The sequence below is a fragment of the Bidens hawaiensis genome, unplaced genomic scaffold (genome assembly GCF_021521415.1).
Source record: "Bidens hawaiensis isolate Kalapana, Puna unplaced genomic scaffold, B.hawaiensis_p1.1 tig00001461_1, whole genome shotgun sequence".
In the NCBI taxonomy this organism is placed as follows: Eukaryota; Viridiplantae; Streptophyta; class Magnoliopsida; order Asterales; family Asteraceae; genus Bidens; species Bidens hawaiensis.
In genome coordinates this window covers 3,553,159-3,576,957 of record NW_027491082.1, presented here as the reverse complement: position 1 = coordinate 3,576,957, position 23,799 = coordinate 3,553,159, and the positions used below count along the sequence as shown (strand labels likewise).

Genomic DNA, 23,799 nt, shown 5'->3' with positions numbered 1-23,799 from the left:
GTGGCGAAACTTGAACAAAAACTCCGGGGTGACCGGACTAGGTATAAAAATTTTCATAAACCAGGATGGCCGGGCTCACAATTTTCAAATGAAAACGGGTAAGTTTATTACACTACGTATAAGAATTTTCGGATGAAAATGCATAAATTTACACCACTGAGAAATAAAACGGGGTGACGGAGCCAGGCCACAATACAAGCTTGAAGCTTTCCCCTTGGCCTAGACTCATGGTTTTCAGGCAAACACATGTTCGCTATAGTTGCTAGCATTCACACGGACTCCAGTGAGTACATACGTACCTTCAATTCTTGAATCAACAATATTATGTGAAAGTTTTTGTGATGGTTTGTTTATGCTTTTGTTTTGTTTTAGTCCTCTTATTTGTACGCTTTTTCCCGCTCTAGCTTCTGGCTAGTTTTTATAAAATATTGACATTCAATATAAAGCTAAGTTCACTAGAATCCTGATGAATTAAGATAATATATGTTTATATAGACTAATAACTTGAATGATACTCCATCTTTGTAACCATGTATACACTATTATACTTCTCATATGTGGGTGAAATAATATGTGTTAAGTGAGCTATATCGTGTGTTTTTTGTGTTTATATGTCTCGTACACAATTACTTTAAGTGGTTTTATAAGATTTAGTAATATCTCAATTATTTCACAAGCTAATATGCATTGTACAAAAGATAAAACCTTTTACATTATAGCAATTTACACTCAGCACCCTCATCTTAGATTCAAACAGCTGATCCACATCCCAAACTTCCAATTCTTTTAATTTCGCCACATAATTTCTGGAACCAAACCGGCTATTTCGCCACATAACTTCTGGAGCCAAACCGGCTATAACTTCTGGAATCAAACAGCTAACAAACCTAACTACCATTGTTCAAACCGCAATCAAAATAAGGACAATGATTATAAAAAAAAATACTTATACTTTTATAGTTCTTTACTCGATTCAGTCCTCAAAATCATTTCTTGTTTAAGACACTTATGCACACAAAGAACACTATTATCTAAAACAAGATTTTAAGAATCTCAAACGGCGCGATCTAGGAAGGTAAGCAGACTCACTGTCTATGGACCTTATTTCACCTTCATGACTAGTGTCATCGTGAATCCTTTCACCCACGATGGGATCCAAAACCTCATTCTCTGGCACAACTAGGGACCCAGGCGATGCAAGAGTAGTTGCTTGTAGTGGAGCCTAACGAGTTTGCTAACCATTTCTAAAACCTCACTCATCTTTGGTCTTGACTTTGGGTCTTTGACCAAGCAAAGATTGGCTATAGATGACAACTTTTCTATCGCCTTCGACGAGTACTTTCCTTTGAGTCTCGGATCAATGATTTGCATCAATTTTTCAGTGTCAGGGTAGGGTGTGATCCATTCTAGAAGCTTCTGCTCTTCTTGAGGCAGGGTTCTATCCGGTGGGCGCTTACCCGTGATAAGTTCATATAGGAACACTCCATAGCTCCATACATCACTCTTGGATGTAAGATGCCCTATCGCAAGGTACTCAGGAGCTGCGTATTCCCTCGTTCCAGCAAACTGTTGGCATCTAACTAGTAAGACTTATAATAACCATAGTCGAAAAAAAAATACGCTAATCACATTTCATAAAATATTATTTTACAAAACCAGTTCCCCAATTGTTAGACTAAAGTCACTTACAGTTTTGTTCCTCTATAATCACACTATTTTCATTATATGTTTCATTCCTATGTAATTTTTGTATGAATGTTGAAAATTTAAAATTTAAGTGAAGCAAGCAAAATATATGTATAACTTGGTTACTGTTTAGTAATAACTCTTTTTTCCTAGTTTGAGTGAAGCAAGCAAAATATATAGAGTAACATACTCCGGTTGAGATATGCGTGAATCCTTCTTCAGGACCTAACTGTTATCGAGCATAAAATTGAAGGGAGAAATTGATTGTATTACTTTTTGTATATCTTTTACAATTGAAAGCATTACACTTTATAGGCAAATAAAATAACTAAACATGGATACAGAATAACTTGGGAAATAATTTTAGGCTAAAAGATTGATCGTGAGTTGATATGTTACCATATGGGAGATGATGTTTTCCTTTCTTTGATTGATCCCAATATTTACTAAATATATTTTTCTAACACCCCCCCTCAAGTTGAATGGTGGGATCTCCAACGTTTAACTTGCCTAAACATTTGCTGAAGATTCTTTCATTGACAGTTTTTGTTAAAATATCAGCTAGCTGATCTTCAGACCGAACAAATGGTAATTCAATGACCCCGGTTTCTATTTTCTCTTTAATAAAATTCCGATCCACCTCAATGTGTTTTGTTCGGTCATGTTGCATCGGATTCTCCGAGATTTGAATGGCAGCTTTATTGTCACATAAGATTTGGTTGGGTTAATTTGGAGGGAAACCAATCTCTGTGAGGAGTTTTTTTACCCACAAAACATCGGTTAAGCCTCATGCTATCCCTCTAAATTCAGCCTCTACACTAGAAAGAGCCACCACTTTTTGTTTCTTGCTTTTCCAAGTGACAAGATTTCCACCAACTAGGGTAAAGTATCCTGAGGTCGACCTTCGATTACTTTTATCTCCCGCCCAGTCTGCATCAGTATAGACTTGAGTGTCTAAATGACCATTTGTTTTAAATAAAACACCATGGCCAGCTGTTCCCTTGAGATACCTTATAATTCTTATAACAGCTTCCATATGAGGTTCTTGGGGTTGATGCATGAATTGGCTTACAACCCCTACTGCATATGCTATGTCTGGCCGAGTGTGTGACAAATATATCAATTTTCCCACGATTCTTTGGTACCTACCTCTGTCGGCCAATTTTGCTCCTTCCTCCATAAAGAGCTTTTGATTCACAATCATAGGGGTGTCTGAAGGTTTGCTGTCAATCATCCCTGTCTCTGCTAACAAGCCAAGAACATATTTTTTCTGGCAAATGAAGATCCCTCTGTTCGACCTTAGTACTTCAATTCCAAGGAAGTACTTGAGCCTACGTAAGTCCTTAATCTCGAATTCTGAAAATAGATTTGCCTTCAACATTTTCATCTCTTCCTCGTCATTTCCTGTTACAATCATATCATCAACAAAGATAATGAGACAGGTAATAAGCTTACCTCTTCGTTTAAGGAACAAGGTATGATCTGAGTTGCTTTGTTTGAATCCATATCTCTTCATAGCTATGGTAAACCTGCCAAACCAGGCTCGAGGGGATTGTTTTAGACCATATAGGGATTTCTTCAGACGACAAACTTCTCCTGGTTTAAAGCCTTCGCTAAATCCGTGTGGTGTTTCCATATATACTTCTTCTTTAAGTTCCCCGTGTAGGAAAGCATTTTTAACGTCAAACTGGTGGAGTGGCCATTGTTTGTTTGCAGCTATAGAAAAAAGAACCCTGATAGTGTTGATTTTGGCAACCGGAGAAAAGGTTTCGGAATAATCAATTCCGTACGTCTGTGTATATCCCTTAGCTACCAACTGAGCTTTGTATCTTTCAATGGTTCCATCTGGGTTGTGCTTTATAGTGAACACCCACCGACATCCCACAATTTTCTTATCTTTTGGAATGATACACTTTTCCCATGTGGCATTTTTTTCAAGGGCTTTCATTTCTGATTTCATGGCTTCTTCCCAGTTCTTTGATTTGAGTGCTTGCTCAACAGTGGTTGGAACTTCTTCAGAGTATAGAGTATAGGGAGGCAACAAACGCCTTGGCTTCTTGTGATAGATTTCCTTTAGCAATATTTGCCATAGGATATTTTGAATTTCGAGCTTCTTTCCCGGGAGAGTATCTTTTAGGAGGAACCCCTCTGTTTGCCCTAGGCGGTAAGACATACCTTTCCGTGGCTTCTTCAGAGATTACTAGAGCTTCAATCTGATCATCTGTGGTTATCTCATTGCTAACCAATATAGGCTCATTAGTAGCATCAGAATCATTAGATGAGTTAGAAACATTACCAGGTTCATTAGAAGCACTGACAGTTTCAGGAAGAGAATTACTTACATAAGACATTAGGTTGGAAGGAGTGTTCATAAAGATCGGGGCACTGGTGACCGGAACATCGGGTTGTGTGGGCGTTGAGAGTGACTCGTCTTGGGTACCGTGAGTAATTTTTTCTTCTGAAAAAGAACCAGATTGCAATCAACTCAGTGTGTCTGAATATGTTTTTTCCCTCTGACCATTGTGTTGTGGAGTATAGTAATATTGTGTTTCTAGGAAATCACAATCCATAGTTGTGTGCATATGCTTCATTTTGGGGTCACCTATATCCCTTTTGATTTATTCCATAACCAACAAACACACATTTCTCGGCACATGGGTCAATTTTGGTCCTCTCAGGTCTTGGTATATGAATAAAGACAGAACAACCAAAAATTCGTGGTTGAAGGGCAAGGGCTGGAGGAACTTTGGTAAGTTTGGACAGAGTTTCTAATGGAGTTTTAAGTTTAAGGATTTTGGTTGGGAGAGGTTGATTAGGTAGGTGGCGGTGGCAACGGCTTCAGGCCAAAAACTCCTTGGAACTTGTGATTCAATCAGAAGTGCCCGGGTAATCTCTAGAACTATTCTGTTTTTTTGTTCTATGACACCATTCTGTTCTGAAGTGTGTGCACATGAGGTTTGATGGATTATCCCTTTTGTTTCAAGAAACTGTTTCATACGCGTATTAACAAATTCACCACCATTATCAGATCAAAGGGTTTGAATTTTCTTTTGGAATTGAGTTTCAATCATGTTATAAAAACTGATGAACTTGTCAATTACTTCGGATTTGTGTTTCAAAAAATAAACCCAAGTCATTCTAGTGCAATCATCCACAAACAGAAGAAAGAAACGAAAATTTTGTCCACCAAGAATTGGGGCATGACCCCAAACATCAGAGTGAACCAAAGAGAAAGGTACATCCACCCTCGTGTTGGCTGATTTGTACGTTTGTCTGTGGCTTTTAGCAAACTTACAAGTTTCACAGTTTGAAACATTATTAGGAAGAAACAATTTCGGAAATAAAATGTGTAAATAACCCGTAGATGGATGTCCCAATCTTCTGTGCCATAACCAAGCTTCGCGGTCTGAAGATCCATGAGCAAGCATCACGGTATCAGATTGTGTCACCTCATCCACATAGTATAACCCTTGTCGTTCAGTACCACGCCCAATGATCACTCCCGTCCTAATATCTTGTAAGATACAAAAAGTTGGGTGCATTAGAACGGTACAATTAAGCTCCTTTGTCACATGGCTTATTGACAAAAGTTTATGTGAAAAAGATGGAACGTAAAGGCAATTTGAAAGTCTCAATGTTGGTGAAATTTCGATGGTTCCCCCCGTCTCTACATTCATTTTTCCCCCATTTGCTGTTTGAACGTATGCTTTTTCTGATTTAGTCGAAGAAACAAAATCAGATAATTCATAGGTCATTGTATCGGTTGCACCACAATAAAAAATCCAAGGTTTATTTTGTCTTTCACAGTTTGTAAGGGTCATATTAGCAATTCCTTTTTGTTTAGGATCTGTGTAGGTTATTTTAGTTTTCATGGGGTTTGAAGTAGGAAATATACTAGGGATAAGTTTGGAAGGGTTTGAGGAAAGATCCTCAAACCCAATACCTGTCGATATATCCACTTCTTCTTCTTCCCAGTCGGCCGCCGCCATACCCACAAAGCCACCAGTGCTGCCGTTGCCGGTAGCATCATTCTTGTTGCCGCAACCGGTAGCGGCTCTTCCTTTCTCTTGTCCGATGGAGTTTTTGGTGGATTTCTTGTGATCGTCATTCCACCATTCGGGATACCTAACGATCCTGAAGCATTATTCTTTGGTGTGTTTGGACATACCACAATGGGTGCACTTCAGATGACTCTTGTCGAGTTTTGCCGATTGGGCTCGGCGAACTCCTTTCGAGATGAGTCCAGACCCGTTAGGGTTTTGTGGGTTGGTGGCGATAAGTCCGGCTGCTACCCCTGTTGGCTCATTTGGTGTGAACCAAGAATCTTCTGATGAGCCTCCTCCTTTCGAACGGTTCCATACGCCTCCTCTGCGGTTGGTAGTGTATCCGCTCTAAGTATCTCCCGTTTGATGGGTTCGTACCTTTGATCTAAAGCATTTAGTAACTGAAACAATTTCTGGTCTGACCTAATTTTCGTATAGGTCTTGATGTCATCTGGGCACTTCATTGGATTTGGGTCAATTCTTTCAATTTCTCCCCAAATCCCTTGTAAAGTAATCCAGAGATTTTCGAGAGAGGTCTCGTTTTGCTTGATTTCATTCACCCTGACATGAAGATTGAATATTTGCAACTTATCTTTTCCACTGCTGTAGGTGACCACAAGAGCATCCCATAACATTTTTGCGGTAGGGAACTCGGTTAGGTTGCTGGCTAGGGTTGGTTCAATATTTTGGATGAGCCATGAAAAAACGACCAGGTCGTCTTGTTCCCATTGCTCATATGTTGCATCACTTTGGTCTGGTGGATCTGAGGTTAAGTGTTTTAATAGACTTTTTGATTTTCCGCCTATAGCGACCCGAATCATTCGAGTCCATAAGGCATAATTTTGGCTATTGAGTTTGAGGTTGATTTGTAGGTTGTCGGATAACTTGGGATTTTGAGGTTGAAGATTGAAACCATTCTTTAAAAGATTGGCCAGTTGGATTGACAAATCAGAACCCTCGTTACCGTCTTGGGACATGGCAGCAAGGGTTTTGATAGAAGAAGAAAGGGTATGTGATGAGCAGACCGGTCCTAGAACCAGAGACACTTCTTTGATACCATGTTATCGAGCATAAAATTGAAGGGAGAAATTGATTGTATTTCTTTTTGTATATCTTTTACAATTGAAAGCATTACACTTTATAGGCAAATAAAATAACTAAACATGGATACAGAATAACTTGGGGAATAATTTTATGTAACGCCAGTAAATTTCGTTAATCGGCTCGATCGTTTATAAATGTTGGTCAAAAAGCCGGGGTTTCATCTTTCTAATTTAGAGCCTTGTAATACGTTTTAAAAGTCCGTTTGTCCATCCTTTTTTCCCAAAACATCCCCTCTTACGACTTAAAGTATTATATTAGTATGTAGCACCCGACATTTTCGTTTATCGGCATGCACGTTGTAGAGTTTGTATATTTATTGGGTTTGAACCGTCTTACTTCGGGGACCTCCTTGTCATACCCGTAAGTTGAATTAATTGACTTTCCACCCAAGTTGCTACACACTTCATACTGGAGGGACTAGAGTGTAATTTATTTTATATCATAATATTAAAAAAGAAAAACCCTAACCCTAACTCTATTCCCAGCAGCCGATCGGCCTCAAGACCCCCCCTGCTCGTTTTTCTTCTGCCCAGCCAAGTTTCAGCTGTGAAAACTTCAATTCAAGGTCAGTTTTATGATTCCCCATGTCTTTTACACCTTAATTGATCATATTAACGCGCTTATTGGTTGATGATAACAGTTTGCTGACAGATTCGTATACGTTTATTGTAGGGTCTGTAACGCAATGTTAATCCACTTTTTTTGATCGATTCTTGATTCCATGATGTTCTACTTTGAGTCTAGTTTCCAGAAAGGTATAATACGTAATTTTTGGACGAGATTTGAATGGTTTTTATGATTTTATAAAATCGAGTGTCAAAGCTGATGAGGGATGTCAGATTCTAGTCTGTTTTCCCGACATCATAACTCTTTTTCAACAAGTCCAAATTAGTTGGTTCCACTTCTGGAACTTAATATTTTGAGTTAAGAATCAAACCCAATTGGAATCGTTTAATTTGGTTTGGTAATGAGTTTTATAAAAATAAAACCATTTTGTTGCGCACAGAAATAGCTGCATACACCTTTCTGTGTTGGAGGAATTTTTATGATTTTTGTGTCAACTAGAAAAATATAATAAAAATATTTTTATAAACTTAAGATATTTATGCAACTCTGGTAAAAATTTAATAATTTAATTCCATGGTTTTCCTATGTAATAAAATACATCTTTGCATGCTAAAATCTGCATGTTATATTCGTTATTGATCGATAAGTTCGTTTTAGGCTTAACCGGTGGCTGCTTTTTCTCGCATCTTTCGGGGCTGTTATAATTGAAGTTTGTGCTCCGTCAACTTCCTAGTTATGTCACTTACAACATACTAAAATTTCATGACCAATGGAGGTGTTTAGGTCGGTTAATCGATTTTAGTTCGAAAACTAGGGTTTATCGGGTGTAGAATTGTAAATTGTTGAGTTTGATGCGTTAATCAGTTGAATGACCAACCGAATCAGTTTGCATGGACCTAGGGGAGTCTAAGGGCTGTGGAAAAATTATATTTTTGATACTCGGGGTTGTTTTGGTTGGTGATTGGTCAATCGAGTCGGCGGTGCGCGAATTTTCGTTTAAATGTTAAATTGAAAGTTGTAAAAAGGAACCGTCAACCCTATCAACTCGAGTGACATAATTATGATGTAAGAAAATGTTAGGATGGGAATTTAGTTCATTTGGAGCTGATTCGTTTGACAATTGGTTTTAAGATTTATTACGCGCGTATTCCAATCGCTTTGATTACCGGCGGGTGAGTTGTGCATCATGGCTAGCCCCAGCCATAATCGTAGGGTGGATTTGGTTAGTTGAAGGGTTTTAGGGGCTGAGGTAAAGTATTGGGCCTTGGTCCAAGTGTTGGGCCTTGGGCCAAAGTGTTAAGCCTTGGGCCAAAGTTTTGGGCTTGAACGGCCCATTAGGCAAGAGTGTTCTTACGGTCTAGTTTAGTAACGCGTTGTGTACTATTTACAGACCCTTACTTGTGAGTGTGCACTTAGGGATTTCCTAGCTCGTTGCAGGTGTTCGATCGATTCCAGGTGTCACACCCCGACCACAGGCGGCGGAACATGCCGAGGTGTAACGATTGTCCATAAGCACATGACACTAATTAAAGTGACAGTATTTAATAAACTCATTTCATTTCACAACATCGAAAATGTCACATAACAATTATCCATAAAATAACCATAAACAAGATATCACAAAATATGGCAAATTGATATTTTTCATTTTTACTAATATCCTAAGGTCTTTGATGTCGTTTTCTTCACAATCATAAATCAACCAAGATGCAAACCTGCAACATTTCATAAAATAAAGTTTGTCAACACAAAGGTCGGTGAGCAATTCATAAGTTTAATCATATTAGTATATAATAAAGATAACCACAAAACTTGCATACGAAACGATAAATAAAAGTGGTAATTTGGATAAATAGATATCACTAAACACATTAGCGACACCTAGCTATAAGAAGATGCCAAATAGTCTAGGATTTTATAGTTATCGTTAATTGCATTACGTTAACGACACCTTGCTATAAGGGGATGCCATATAGTCTAGGATTTTATAGTTCCACCAACCAAAAGCGATAAACACATGGGCATATAAGCATAGAACACCAAATCGAGCAATTATTTAGGTAAAGTATACAACTATGTTTGTGGTTTAAGATTCAAATATAAAGCATTTTGTTGAATAAGTATGAAAAGTCACCCCCAAAATAAAATATGGAAAATGGGGTATGAAGTACTCACCTTCAAGTAGTAAACTTGAAAGATGATAATTTGGAGATTTGTTGGAACGACGAGTTTAACGCACAATGCCTAAAAAGAAAAGAAGTCTTGAATTTAGAAAGGTTGTCTTGAAGGTCTTTAAACAAAATAAATGTTGCGAAATGTAAATAATTAAAGTTCAATGTTTAAAATGTAACTATTTAAGAATTTATAATAATAACCCTTTAAAAATGTAAGTTTGCTCGAAACCGGGTTAAAGTATCTAACCTTAATATTTACTCAACCTATGTTAAGTAATAAGGTGGGTAAAATGCAAGAATGCAAATCCCTTTGGAATAAAGATACTAAAACGGTTTTTTTTATCGAGTGTTCGGGTTGTCGATTTGGGTCTTGATAATTGGTCAAACCCAAAGTCAACTTTCCAAAATATTGAATGTTATGAGATAACTCAATAAAATTTAATAAGACTTAACCAAGTATGTAGTTCCATTGTTTTAGAAATAACAACGCACGTTAAGCGAGTGTTCGGTTTTGTCGGTCCAAACTTTGTTATGAGATCAAGTTGGATCCAACATTTCCAAGTACTTAAGAAAATATTTAAAAATCAATTTGTAACTATTTTTAAAGAAATATACAAGTCTTGATGGCTAAAAAAAACACACTTGTGTGTCTTAAGCGAGCAAGAATCGGTTTGGTTCGGTTTCCATCTTACAACAAGTTCATAGATGGTTTCCACATGTCCAAACACTAAATAACTTGTATAATAATGTACAAATAAAAAAAATACCAAAAGTTAACAATAAAGTCTTTAAACAAAAGTTCGGTTTTCGGTTCGGATCGTGTTTCGGGTTAAGACCGAGGTAAGATTCTACAAACCCATAACCATAGAATTTGTAAAAATGATTTTAGAAACTTAGATCTAACACTAAGTATGTTTAAACAATTATTTAACAAAACTAGTAACAGAGTTTGGTTTACGGTTTAGAGCTATTTACGGTTAAACCGATGCATAGACTCTTAAAAACCCATAACCATGGAACTTGTAAACATGACCAACAAACTAAAATAAGCAAGATTAATATGTATGAACAAGTTATATAGATGTATATATATCAAGGACACGAAGTCCTCCATGAAGCCTTGCCTTATGGGGTCCGAAACCTCACCGACTGGAATCGGAGAAGTAACTACCAAAGGTAAACAAGGGGTGTATATTATATATATGTTGCACCACCATAAACAAGTATTAATAAGGCTACATAAACTAATTAAGATGAAAGACCAAAATCCTTCAAGAACACTTAAGAAGATAACCTTGAATCTTTGATGTTTGAGAGAGTTTTTTTTTTTTTGGAGTTGTAGTAAGGGAAAATGAAGAGGAAAGGTGGTGTATATATAGGGTAATGTTGGTGGTCAAATATGGGTGTGAGACACAAGAGTTTTCATGCAAAATGGATCAAGACAAAAACACAAACAACAAAAAAATAATAATAAATAAATAAATAAATAAATAAGAATAAAAATAAAGGTAGGATGTTTTCAAGACCCAACAAACAAGTGTGAAACAATATTTTAACCTAAATCCATCATTTTGATTATAACATAAGCTTCGGTTTACAAATCGGGTCGGTTTACACAATAAACAAATACAAAAACGAATACAAACAAAACCCGAAATTGACGAATGTCACACCAGGTGAGTTCATGATGCGCTTTTTACTCTTTTCAAGTTTTGGGCTAGCATGCACACCGTAATACAATTTTACACGATTTTACTCATTACAACTACTTGGATGGTATTACATAGCCTTATTCATATTTGTGCATTTATGAAACTATTTGTGAACTATATTTTATGCCTTAGGATATTGTAGACTCGTTTATGGTCTTATATTCCTTAAGGTTATATACCTGAATATGGTCTAGACTCGATGATGTTAATAGGCTTGGTAGTAATTGAATACGAGTAGACCTATTTACTTAGTTCATGTATTGGACTGATTAATATATATTACCTTATGGCCCATAGGCTTACTTGTAATTTGGAATGTCTTGGGATGATATAATATATATATATGTATGTATGTATGAATGTATGGAGGTATGTATGTATGTATGAGTATGTGTTACCTTATAGTCTACGGTTGTGTGATGATATTTAGTTCCTCGTAACTAAGAATGATATGAGTAGGCTTATTGATGTGTGTGTGCATGGTGATCACGGCCGGGTCAAATATATTACTCGGGTTTTCAAATCCCGTGGTGGAGAGGCCCGTGTGGCGTGATCATCATTTTGGCGGGTCAAGTATATTACTCGGGTTTTAAAATTTCTTGTGGTCTAGGCTCGAGGTTGCTATTAGGCCTAGTATTAATTCCTAGTATTAAACGATTTTTCCTGATGAAACGTTTAAAATATTTTATATAGGCTTGCTAGTATATAGTTGGCCTTGGAATGTTATAGTATGTATGTATGTATGTATGTATGTATGTATATATAAATTATTGTTTGGCCTATATTTGGCGATGTTGTAGTCGTTTCGACTACTGATGTTGTATATGCCTACTTTGTGTTTGCATACGGATGGATGGTGATATTGGCCATGCCAAACTATACGACTCAGGTTCTTAAATCCTGTGGCGGGCCCTGAAAAGCCCGTGAGGGGAGAGGCTCGTGTGGCATGATCATCATCGGATGTTACGTGTTTGGGTTGTACGTGTGCTCGACCCTGATGTTATTACTTGGATGAGATGTTACGTGTTTGGGTTGTACGTGTGCTCGACCCTGATGTTATTATTTGGACGGCATTTATAGGGATATAAATATATGGATGTATATAGATGTCTAAGTACAAATACTTAGTGTTGATGATGGCCTAACTGTTCGTATCCCGTATTATATTTTAAACTCTTGGAATGTTTTATAATCCCGTTTTTATATTTAAACTCTTGGAATGTTTTATAATCCTTTTTTTATATTTAAACTCTTGGAATGTTATATAATCCCGTTTTTATATTTAAACTCTTGGAATGTTTTATAATCCCGTTTTTATATTTAAACTCTTGGAATGTTTTATAATCCCGTTTTACATTTAAACCCTTGGAATGATTTATTTAAATGCCTATTATTAAAACTTGCACTCACTCAGCTCAAGCTGACTTTGTGTGTATGTTAGATTGATTTTCAGGTTAAGGATTGGAGGTTATCGCTTGGACGTGCTGGGGACTACTCGAAAGGTTGAAGGCATTTCTAGTCGAGGATCTCCAATAAAATGGATATTATATTTATATTTGATTTTTGGACACTTGTACCCATGTTTGGGATTTTCTTTAAATAATTACACTTTTTTCGCTGTTATTTACTCTGAACTTGTTCTAAATAAAAATGAATCGTTTGTTTTTTTTTAAATTTTTTGTGAAATTGTGGATATGATTACCAACTGTAGGATTCCCGGGATTCGGGGTCTTACATTTTAGGCTAAAAGATTGATCGTGAGTTGATATGTTGCCATATGGGAGATGATGTTTTCCTTTCTTTGATTGATCCCAATATTTACTAAATATATTTTTCTAACACTAACCGGGCCACCCCAAAATCCGAAAGCTTGGCATTCCATTGATCATGCAGAAGAATGTTGGAAGGTTTGAAATCTCTCAAAATAATCTACAAGAAAAACTAAGTTAATCCTCTTGTAAGCATGTCTATCTATGAACCTTAGAAGAAAAGACTTAACCTGAAAATCCATATCTTCATGTATATATGTTAAGCCACAAGCAGCATCATGAGCCCCTTTAAGGTGCTGTTTGTTTTTGAAGACAAAAACTGTTTGCAATCTGATTTCATCTGATTTCATGTCTGCAACTAATGATGTGGTCTGAAGGTCTGCAATCTGAAAATATAATACTGTTTGTTTTATAAACTGAGTATCGTCTGCATAAGTTGAAAATTAGTTACCTATCATACATATCACATTAGATAAATGTCATTTAACGTCTGTAAACTAGTAAAATAGTTGGTGGTGGGTGGTGGACGGTGGGTGGTGGTGGTGATGGACGGTGATGGTGGTGGGTGGTGGACGGTGTTGGTGGTGGTGGGTGGTGGTGGCGGACGGTGGGTGGTGGTAGTGGAAGATGGTTGTGGCCGACGGGTGGGTGCTGGTGGTGGTGATGGATAGTGATGGTGGTGGGTGGTGGACGATGTTGGTGGCGGATGGTAGGTAGTGGTGGTGGCGGACGGTGGGTGGTGGTATTGAACAATGGTTGTGGTCGACGGGTGGGTGGTGGTGGTGCAGGTGGTGATGGACGGTGGTGGTGGTGGTGGGTGGTGGTAGTGGACGGTGGTTGTGGCGGACGATGGGCGGTGGTGGTGGTGATGGACGGTGGTGGTGGGTGGTGGTAATGGACGGTGGATGTGGCGGGCGGTGGGTGGTGGTGGACGGTGGTGGTGGCGGACGGTGGGTGGTGGTGATGGACGGTGGTGGTGGCGGACGGTGGGTGGTGGTGGTGGTGATGGACGGTGGCGGTGGCGGTGGACGGTGGTGGTGATGGACGTTGATGGTGGCGGACGGTGGGTGGTGGTGGTGGGTGGTGATGGTGGCGGACGGTGGGTGGTGGTGATGGTGGTGGCGCACGATGGGTGGCGGTGGTGTTGGACATTAGGTGTTGGTAGGATGTTAAGAAGTGTGAAGATGTGTGAAGAAGTTAAACAATAGCTTCTTTTTAAGACCATAAAAGCAGTTTGCAGATCTTATTTAAAAAAAAAACAAACAGTTTTCAGAAGCTTATGTCTGCGCGCCCGCAAACACGAGCCTCCTGCAGATATTTTAAGCAAAAACAAACACCACCTAAATCTCATGGTCCATGAGAGAGGTGCTTTGGACTTTGACGATAAATGATCCCTCAAACTTCCATTAGGCATATATTCATATATTAAAAACAGTCTAGTTCCTCGGTCACCTTTGTCTTCACAATAACCAACTAATTTCACAAGATTTGGATGTTTAACCCTCCAAGAAAATGTATCTCTGTTAACCACTCTTTTCCCCCCTGTTTCGCATAACCATAATATATCATCACCAACAAAACATACCCAATTACAACTTCTTATGAATACTAACAGCACACAAACTCTTTGTGTAAGTATAGGCATATCAGTATACGTATATGTTTTACTTTGATATCTTATACTCTATATATATGATAATCGACTTTTAACACATTTAACTTTCTACTAATTTGATTTTCCCTGATAACTTTCGTTGAATTTTTGCTGGATTAGGTGATTTAAAAAAAGTGGTTTTAAGTGGTTGACTAGATTTGAAGTGGTTTTAGATAATTTACTATCTCAGATCTCCAATGCACGTTAGCTTACTTTCCACGTGGCTGTCCACGTCATTCAGTTAATTCCAAACAACACACTCACGACGTGGATGACACTTGTTGAACAATTAGATGACGTGGACAGCCACGTGGAAAGTAAATTACTTAAAACTAGGGGTGACAAATGTGATCTATGGGTTTAATGGATTGTAATAAAATGTATATAATTGGTCAAACTAAAAAAAGAAAATGATTTAAACGGGTCAAAATTGTTTGACATTTTTTGAGTGTTTTTTTTTCTTTGAATGAGAAAAACGGAGGAAACTTTTTATTTTTTTTACCTTTTTAGTTTTTGTTTTATATTTCGAGTTATGATTTTTTATTTTTTATTTTTTTGAGTATTTTAGTGAGGATTTTTTGAAATCTCAACCCACTTTGACCCATGTCAAAATTCCCTCATTAAAAATTTTAAAAAAAGAATAATTAAAAAAATCATAACTCGAAATATAAATAAAAAAGTAAAAAAGTAAAAAAAAAACTAAAAAAGTTTCCTCCGTTTTTCTCGTTCCATTAAAAAAAACTCATGAAATGTCAACCCTTTTTGACCCGTTTCATCATTTTATTTTGAGAGAACTTCGGTTTTGATCATTGTGGTTTCTTTAAATTATCAATTTTGGTCCAATAGTTTATTTTAGGCTTTTATGGTACAATAGTTTTAGTTAACTATCAGCTTTAGTCCAACCTACTAACGTCATCCACCAACCGTTAGTTAATACAACTTTGAGGGGTTTTTTTATATTTTTCACAAACTTTTAATTAATATGAATATTTCTTTTTTTACTAAATATAGTTTTATACTTTTTGTTATTTTCTAACTATTATGGTTTATTATATTTGTTTATATATAAATATATACTTTTTATTTTTTAAAAATATTTTTCTTCCGAAACTGGAACTTTTATGCAATGTCATATTTATTTATTTATATTTGAATACTTTTATTTTTTACTTTTTATAACCGTAATAATATCTAGGCTTTAAAAAACAGAATATTTATTTTTTTAAGCTCCATTTTAATTCTTCACTTCTCTAACCATAAATGATTTAGAAAAATTAACTTTTCTGTTTCTATTTCTCGATGGTGAAAAGAGCATATATTTATTTTATATTGTTTTTTTACTTTTCAATTGACGGAGGGTTTTTGAAAATCTGTTTTAATTCTTGGTTTGTATTTTTTTTTTGAACAACTAAATTCTTGTACTCTATAATGTTTGAAACAATTATTTCACGTCTTAATCACCTTGTCAGCCCATCAAAATGGAAATGACGTCTTGGTTTGTATTTATTAAAAAATATACACTTGCATAAAAGCGCCAGTTCGAAAAAATATATTTATTAAAAATAAAAAGTGTATAGGTATTTATATATAAACAAATATAAGAAACCATAATACTAAAAAATAACAAAAAGTATAAAACTTAATTTTTGTAGAAAACTCAAAAAATCTTATGATTAAAAGATTGTGAAAAATACAAAAAAACCTCTCAAAGTTGTATTAACTAACAGTTAGTGGATGACATTAATGAGTTGAAATAAAACTGATAGTTAATTGAAACTATTGTATCATAAAAGCTTAAAATAGCTATTGGACCAAAATTGATAATTTTAAGAAACCATAGGGACCAAAATCCAAGTTCACTCTTTTATTTTTTTAGCTTACTCATTCTGACACATTATATATATATTTTATTACAACTCATTCAACTCATGAGTCACATTTGTCACACCTACCTAAAACCACTTAAATTCTAATCAACCATCTAAAACCACTTAAAAAAAATCACCTAATCCAGCAAAAAATTCAACTTTCGTTCGTTAAGTTAAGAATTTCATTAAATACGAAGTTGTATAAGAAATAAAGCAGTTTTTAGTATCGTAAACTATAACGAGTGATGATACTATAACGAAGGAAATCGATATCGACCGAACATAGTTATGTTCAAAATAATGTAATTTTTGTTTCGTAAACTATGCTTATTACAAGTACCGTAACGGTAACGAAACAAATCAACATGACAACGTCAGTACCGGTATCCGTATTCATTTTTATAGTTTTCAGTAATGTTTTATAAAATTTTGAATATGTCATCCTAACACGCTCTTTTGAAATAAAACTTGCCTGCAATAGTCCATCACAGTATTTAACGACAACCGGAATATCATAAAACGGGTAATCCAGACTATTAACAGCACCTTTATATACTATCCCGAATCCACCCTCACCAATCTCGGAAGACCGGCAAAAGTTGTCGGTTGCTGCTTTGAGCTCAGCGACTGTAAAAACCAGCAGATTGCTGCTGCTGATGGGGTTGTCGGCTAAATCGGAGACTTGTGACGTCTGTGTGTTGTAAAAGGCGTGTTGGGTTTCGTAGGCCTTTTGTTGGCCCGATTTATTATTTGAAGTCCAAAGGGCAGATGGGTGTAGGGTGGCCGGGCTTCGGTTTAGATTTCTTGCATAATAATTAACTAACCCTAGTTCAGTCTCTATATAAACAACATTATGTACTTGTAATCTTTTGTCACTCAATAAAGAATATCTAGTTGCCACCCGTGGACGTAGGTCAGTTTAGACCGAACCACGTTAAATCCTCGTGTTCGTTTATTGCTTTTGTGTGTGTGTTCAGTTTCGTGTGTGCGTTTAATCCTAACAAGTGGTATCAAGAGCTTAGGTTCGGATCACACGAAGAACACGATTGTAGGAGAAGAATTGGGTCGATCTAGGGTTTGTATCTTGGCAGTCGTAGTCGAAAGAAACCCAGCGGTCTGCAGTTTATATAATCGCACGTCCAATATTAAGTCGCCACCGTAACAGTTCATCACAAATTGAATAGGCATCAAAAGTCAAAGATGATTTGTCTTATGTGATCTAAGCAAACTCCCAAGGTTCTAGAACCTTAGTAGTTGCACAGAGAAAGAAAGCAGATTGTTATTTTTTTTTTTTGGTGCGCCGTTCTAAAGAAATAGAAAAGAGAATTGTTTTTTTTTCTTTTATTCCAGCAATCTTCTTCGATCAGTTGGGGCTGTTTTGTTTGGGCACAAGTTTTATTTTTGTTGTTTTTCAATTGAGCAAAGAATAGTTGAATCAAGATCCTATTTTATTGAAGAACCGTTGTTAATCAGAAGAAACGATAAAGAAACCGGGAACCAGTGCTAACCGCGTTTGTCAGGTTTTATTGTTTCAGTTTAAAGTTTCAGTTTCTAATTTTCAGTTCAATATTCCGCTGCGTTAAATAGGTTGATTGTTTAACAGAGTTCAGTAGAACAGTCGTTAAGTTCAGGCCCGTGCCATTGCGTGTTTGTATGTGTTTTATCTAGTTTTTCCGTTTTAGTCATTGTCATGGCAGAAGATGGAAAGGTTTCGATACAGAAGTTTGATGGACAGAAATTTGGTTGGTGGAAGATGCAGATTGAAGCGTTACTTTGTCAGAAAGACTTAGATGTAGTGCTTGAGGATGAAAAACCAGAAAAGATGTCAGAAGCAGATTGGAAGAAGTTAGACAAGAAAGCTAGGGCTTGTATTACTTTGTCGTTGTCGGAAGATGTGGCGTTTAACATCATGAAAGAAACCACAGCACGTGGTATGATGGAGGCGCTATCCAACATGCATGAAAAGCCTTCGGCAGCGAATAAAGTCTATCTTATCCGAGAGCTAGTGACAACAAGAATGAAAGAGGGTGGGTCAGTTACAACGCATATCAATAATCTTAATTCGATCTTGTCCCGCTTAGTGTCAGTTGACATTAAGTTTGATGATGAAGTTCAAGGCCTCTTGTTATTATCCTCTTTGCCCGACAGTTGGTCGCAAACAGTGACTGCAGTTTGTAGTTCGTCTACAAATATTACTTTCGATGGGATTCGAGATCTGATTCTGGGGGAAGATTCAAGACGCAGAAGTTCAGGTGAATCATCAGGCAATATGCTAGTCACAGAAGGTAGAGGTAGGGGAAAACAGCGAGGTAGTGGGAGCATGAAGAGGAGTCAGTCTAAGACTCGTAAGGATATTGAATGTTGGGGTTGTAAAGAGAAAGGACACTTCAGGAATCAGTGTCCGAATGGTAAGAAAGAGGTGAACGTTACAGAAGACGACACAGATGACGGGGTCAGTAGTGATGAGGCTTTGGTTTGTAGTGTTGAGAGTAGCGTTGATGCTTGGGTGATGGATTCTGGTGCATCGTTTCATGCCACTCACTGTAGTGAAACGATGAAGAATCTTAAATTTGGGGATTTTGGAAAGGTTCGACTAGCGAATGATGATATTTTAAAGGTTACGGGTATGGGAGACGCTGATTTGATAACTTCAGCCGGTACTTCTTGGACTTTGAAAGACGTGAGGGTTATTCCAAGTTTGAAGAAACGTTTGATTTCAGTTGGGCAGTTGGATGACCAGGGGCACGATGTTAAGTTCGGGAATGGGCAGTGGAAAGTAGTCAAAGGGAATCTTGTGGTTGCTCGTGGAACGAAAATGGGTTCATTGTATATGGTCGGCATGTCATCGAAAGGAGTGGATCCAGTTTTGGTGAAAGACAAAATCCGGTTCACAGAATCTCGTGGGCAGAAGAAGGTTCGTTTTGCAAGTAACAAACCCAGAGCCAAAGTGAAGATTCAGGATGAACGAGCTAGGAAGGTTAAATCAGTTGGGGGACATCGTGACAGTGGGAGCACAGGTCGTGTTTCAGTTACAGTTCCAGGTCGACAGTGGATTAAGAAAACCAGTATTCCAGCTGTAAAAGTCTCTCCAATGAATTACTTGCTGAATATGGAGAGTGTTTGTTCTCAGGTTATCTCAGGATCCGGTAGTTCGTTACAGTGGGAGCCGGTAGGGACAGAGAATGGGTCAGGGGCAGTTTCAGCCGTGACTGACGTGTTGGAGCTCCGGGGAGCTTCAACGGGCCTTCTGGTTAATTGATGAGAAGGCGGTGGCAACTAGAAGAAGTTTAATGTTCAGATTACAGAAGTACAATCAGGAGTGCAGACGAGAGTATTCAAGGCCTCCGAGTGGGAGATTGTTGGGTTTCGTAGGCCTTTTGTTGGCCCGATTTATTATTTGAAGTCCAAAGGGCAGATGAGTGTAGGGTGGCCAGACCGAAGCCCGGCCCGGTTTAGATTTCTTGCATAATAATTTACTAACCCTAGTTCAGTCTCTATATAAACAACATTATGTACTTGTAATCTTTTGTCACTCAATAAAGAATATCTAGTTGCCACCCGTGGACGTACGTCAGTTTAGACCGAACCACGTTAAATCCTCGTGTTCGTTTATTGCTTTTGTGTGTGTGCGTTTAATCCTAACAAGGTGGGTAGTTGTGATCGGGCAGTATGAAAGGTTGATTTTGTGTGGGTTCTGGTTTTGTATTTCACTGAGAAACATCGGAAATGAAACACCATTTTTTGTATGTTTGTGCTATAATTGGGCTATTGTAATTAATTTGATATAGTAAGTATGATCGGAAGTCGTCGCGTTGACTCTGTGGACACTGGAGGAAGCTGCGGAGCAAGGACGAAATAATATGTTGACTAGTTCCTAAAACAAGTAAATAACGTCTCTAAAAATTAATATACTATATTTTAGTTTTTACTAGTGATAGTGTTAACATTTTAAGGAAGTGAGGTGCAAATTTTAACGCTGAGTGCAATCAAAACTGACTCGAAACTGAATATGTTATTAACTGGTATAGTAAATCATATATTACAAACTGATAATAAAAGTATATTCGAGACGTGATAGTTCCTAGTGAGGTCCAAGGGACAAAGTTGTTTTTTCCTTGTTTTGTTATGCATTGAAAGTTGTTCGCAGTCAGAAATTGTTTAAAGTTATTTAAACTTGATCGAAAGACTCGGTTCTTTAGTACTAAAAATGGTCTTCGGAACCAAAGTTAGTGATTAGAATCAAGTGTCTCTTTAGTTATTTGGTACAAAAGTTGTTTTAAGTATAGTGGTAATGACATCTATAACTGCTAGCTGTCATGACGTTTCATGAACGGTTATATCGGTTATTTGGTTATTCGAGGTCTTAATTTTCACATATTCAAATTTCATATAAAAGAACATTTTGTTTTTAGATAAATTTCTGTTTATCAAATTATTGATTTCGTGTTGGGCAAAATAAATGTAAAAACGACTGTGTGATTCATAAAGTTTATCTAGTCAAACATATCCAAAAGCGCTACGCCGATTATCAAAAACAAAATTAAAATGTAAATGAACTAAAATCATTTATAAGATAAAGACTTAAATTCATTTAAATAAACGTGACCAAGAAATTTATATAAATACTAGAGGTATAATATGTTGGAAGTTAATCTCCTATTCAAAACAAACGTAATGGGCTGCTCAAAGTTATTATTATGTTTATTTTATATTGGGTTACAACTTATGTTATTTATTGTTGTAAGTTTGTAACGGGCCAGGCAATATTTTAAAGGCCCATATCTGTCATGTGCTGTAACCAAAAAAAAAAAACTTGTCTTAGGTTTAAGTTAGTTTTATGTTATGACAGTTAAGGATGAACGGTTAATAAACAGTTACAACCGTCATCTATTTAAAGTGTCGATGTAATGCATTTCAACACAGCAAATCGTTATGATGATCTTTCATTAATATTACATCAGTTTATTGTCAATCCTTTGTTCATTCATTTGATTGTTATAATTCTTTGTTTGATTTGTTAATCATCATGAAGCCCTCAAAGAAGAATCTCTACATAATAGAACTATTATATAAGAGTTTTGTTATAAACATACAAACCATTTAACAATCCTTTTGATCAACCAAATAACCAAAGTTTTAAGCTATGTGCAATTTATATATATGCATTTATGGAAGAATTAGACATCACTCTTTTGTATAATGTGCATACAAATTTGTACCATGTAATATTTGTTTTATCTAACTTTTTTTTTCTTTTGGCCCTTACACTTTTCATAGTCTACAAATATATCACAAAATATTTTTTAGTTTTAGCCGTCAACGTTTTTCCCACTTTCAAATTTGGTCACATATATTTTTCATCTTTTACAATATTTTTGTTTAGTGTTTACGTCTAAATTTAACGAGTTAACACTCTGCAACGCATGTGTGTGGTTCAACGCTTTTATGTATTTTCCTTGGCTAACGGCCCGGTCGTAACGCATAGATGTTAAGTTGACTTAGTTATTACTCCCCCCGTCCCATTAGAAGTGCCATGGTTTGAAAAACACAAAGTTCAAGGTGGATTGAATGATTACTTTTTTTGCTTATCAAATGACAATAATGCCCTTGGAAATTGGGTCCACCAGTATTGTTTATTAATGCTAGTTGTGTATGTTTAAGGGTAAACTTGGGAATTGACTAATAAATTTTGAAAGTGGACATTTGTAATCGGACAAATAAAAAAGGAAATATGGAAATTTTTAATGGGACAGAGGAAGTATTATTTTTTTGTATTTTACGTTTCGGTCTAATGTTTGTGTGTTAATACGACGTAATGAGCGTGTGTGGTTCAACGTTTTTACGTGTACTTCTTGTTTAGGTTCTTAATAGTTAACGTTAATTATTGACTGCGGAAGAGGGGATGGCGAACGAAGGCGATGGTGGTGTTAACTTCATGTTTTCGAGTGAAGTGGATATGTAAATACACAGTTTACACCCCCACCGCAACACAACGGGTGTTAATACTAGTTACATATATATTGCTACTGGTGTTAACTTCATGTTTTCGAGTGAAGTGGATATGTAAATACACAGTTAACACCCCCACCGCAACGCGACGGGTGTTAATACTAATACACTGTTAACACCCCCACCGCAACGCGACGGGTGTTAATACTAGTTACATATGTATTGCTAGTGGTGCAACCTAACAATGAGCACCCTTTTAAACTAAGTTTTACATCAATCGAATCGTATCCTCCTTCTGATCAAAGCTCTAAAACATTAGTTTGAAATTCAGAAGAAAAAAAATACAACAATATTAAGTCCTTTTTAAGAGAAGGCCGTTAGGGACCAAATTTTTTAAATTTGTGACCGGCAGTGGCGATAAAATAAATATGGATTATTATTAGCCAATGCATTCAATAAGGATTTTATTAAAATCCATAACCCTCCCCCCCCCCCCCCCGGTTGTTTCATGGCGTTTTGGCCCAAATTGCCTCCCCAAATCGTGCCATTACGAATGGTCTTATAAATTACCGTACGGGTGGTGTTGTTTAGAGCATTCTCATCTTATCCCCTATCTCTAAATCAAAAATTACACTAAAACTCACTACATTTTATCTCTCCATTTCAATTAAATAATACTTTTTATATCTTTTATCATTATCTTTTCTCTTTCCTTAACTCACAATCACTTTCAAAATATATTAAAAAATTATAGGGAATGAACAGTAACTTTTCAAATATATAGAAAAATCATTACTTTTTCTAAAATACAAAAACTTTTCACTCACAACATCCTAAATCACTCTATAAATTATAAAAACACCCCTCACAAAAAATAAGGGGTTGGATGTGACATTCGTCAATTTCGGGTCTTGTTTGTATTCGTTTTTTTATTTGTTTATTATGAAAACCGACCCGATTTGTAAACCGAAGCTTATGTTATAATCAAAATGATGAATTTATATTACAATATTGTTTCATACTTGTTGGGTCATGAAAACATTCTATTTTTATTTTTATTATTTATTTATTTATTATTATTATTATTATTATTTGTTGTTTTGTGTTTTTGTCTTGATCCATTTTGTATGAAAACTCTTGTGTCTCACACCCATATTTGACCAAAACATTACCCTATATATACACCACCTTTCCTCTTCACTTTCCCTTGCTACAACTCAAAAAAAAAAAAAAAAAAAAACTCTCTCAAACATCAAAGATTCAAGGTTATCTT

The 23,799-nt window shown here is 36.4% G+C and overlaps 1 pseudogene; it reads right to left on the bottom strand.

The window, feature by feature from the left end:
* Positions 1 to 957: 957 nt before the first annotated feature.
* Positions 958 to 20,316, bottom strand: LOC143577248 (serine/threonine-protein kinase PCRK1-like; annotated as a pseudogene).
* Between the last annotated feature and the right edge of the window lie 3,483 nt (positions 20,317 to 23,799).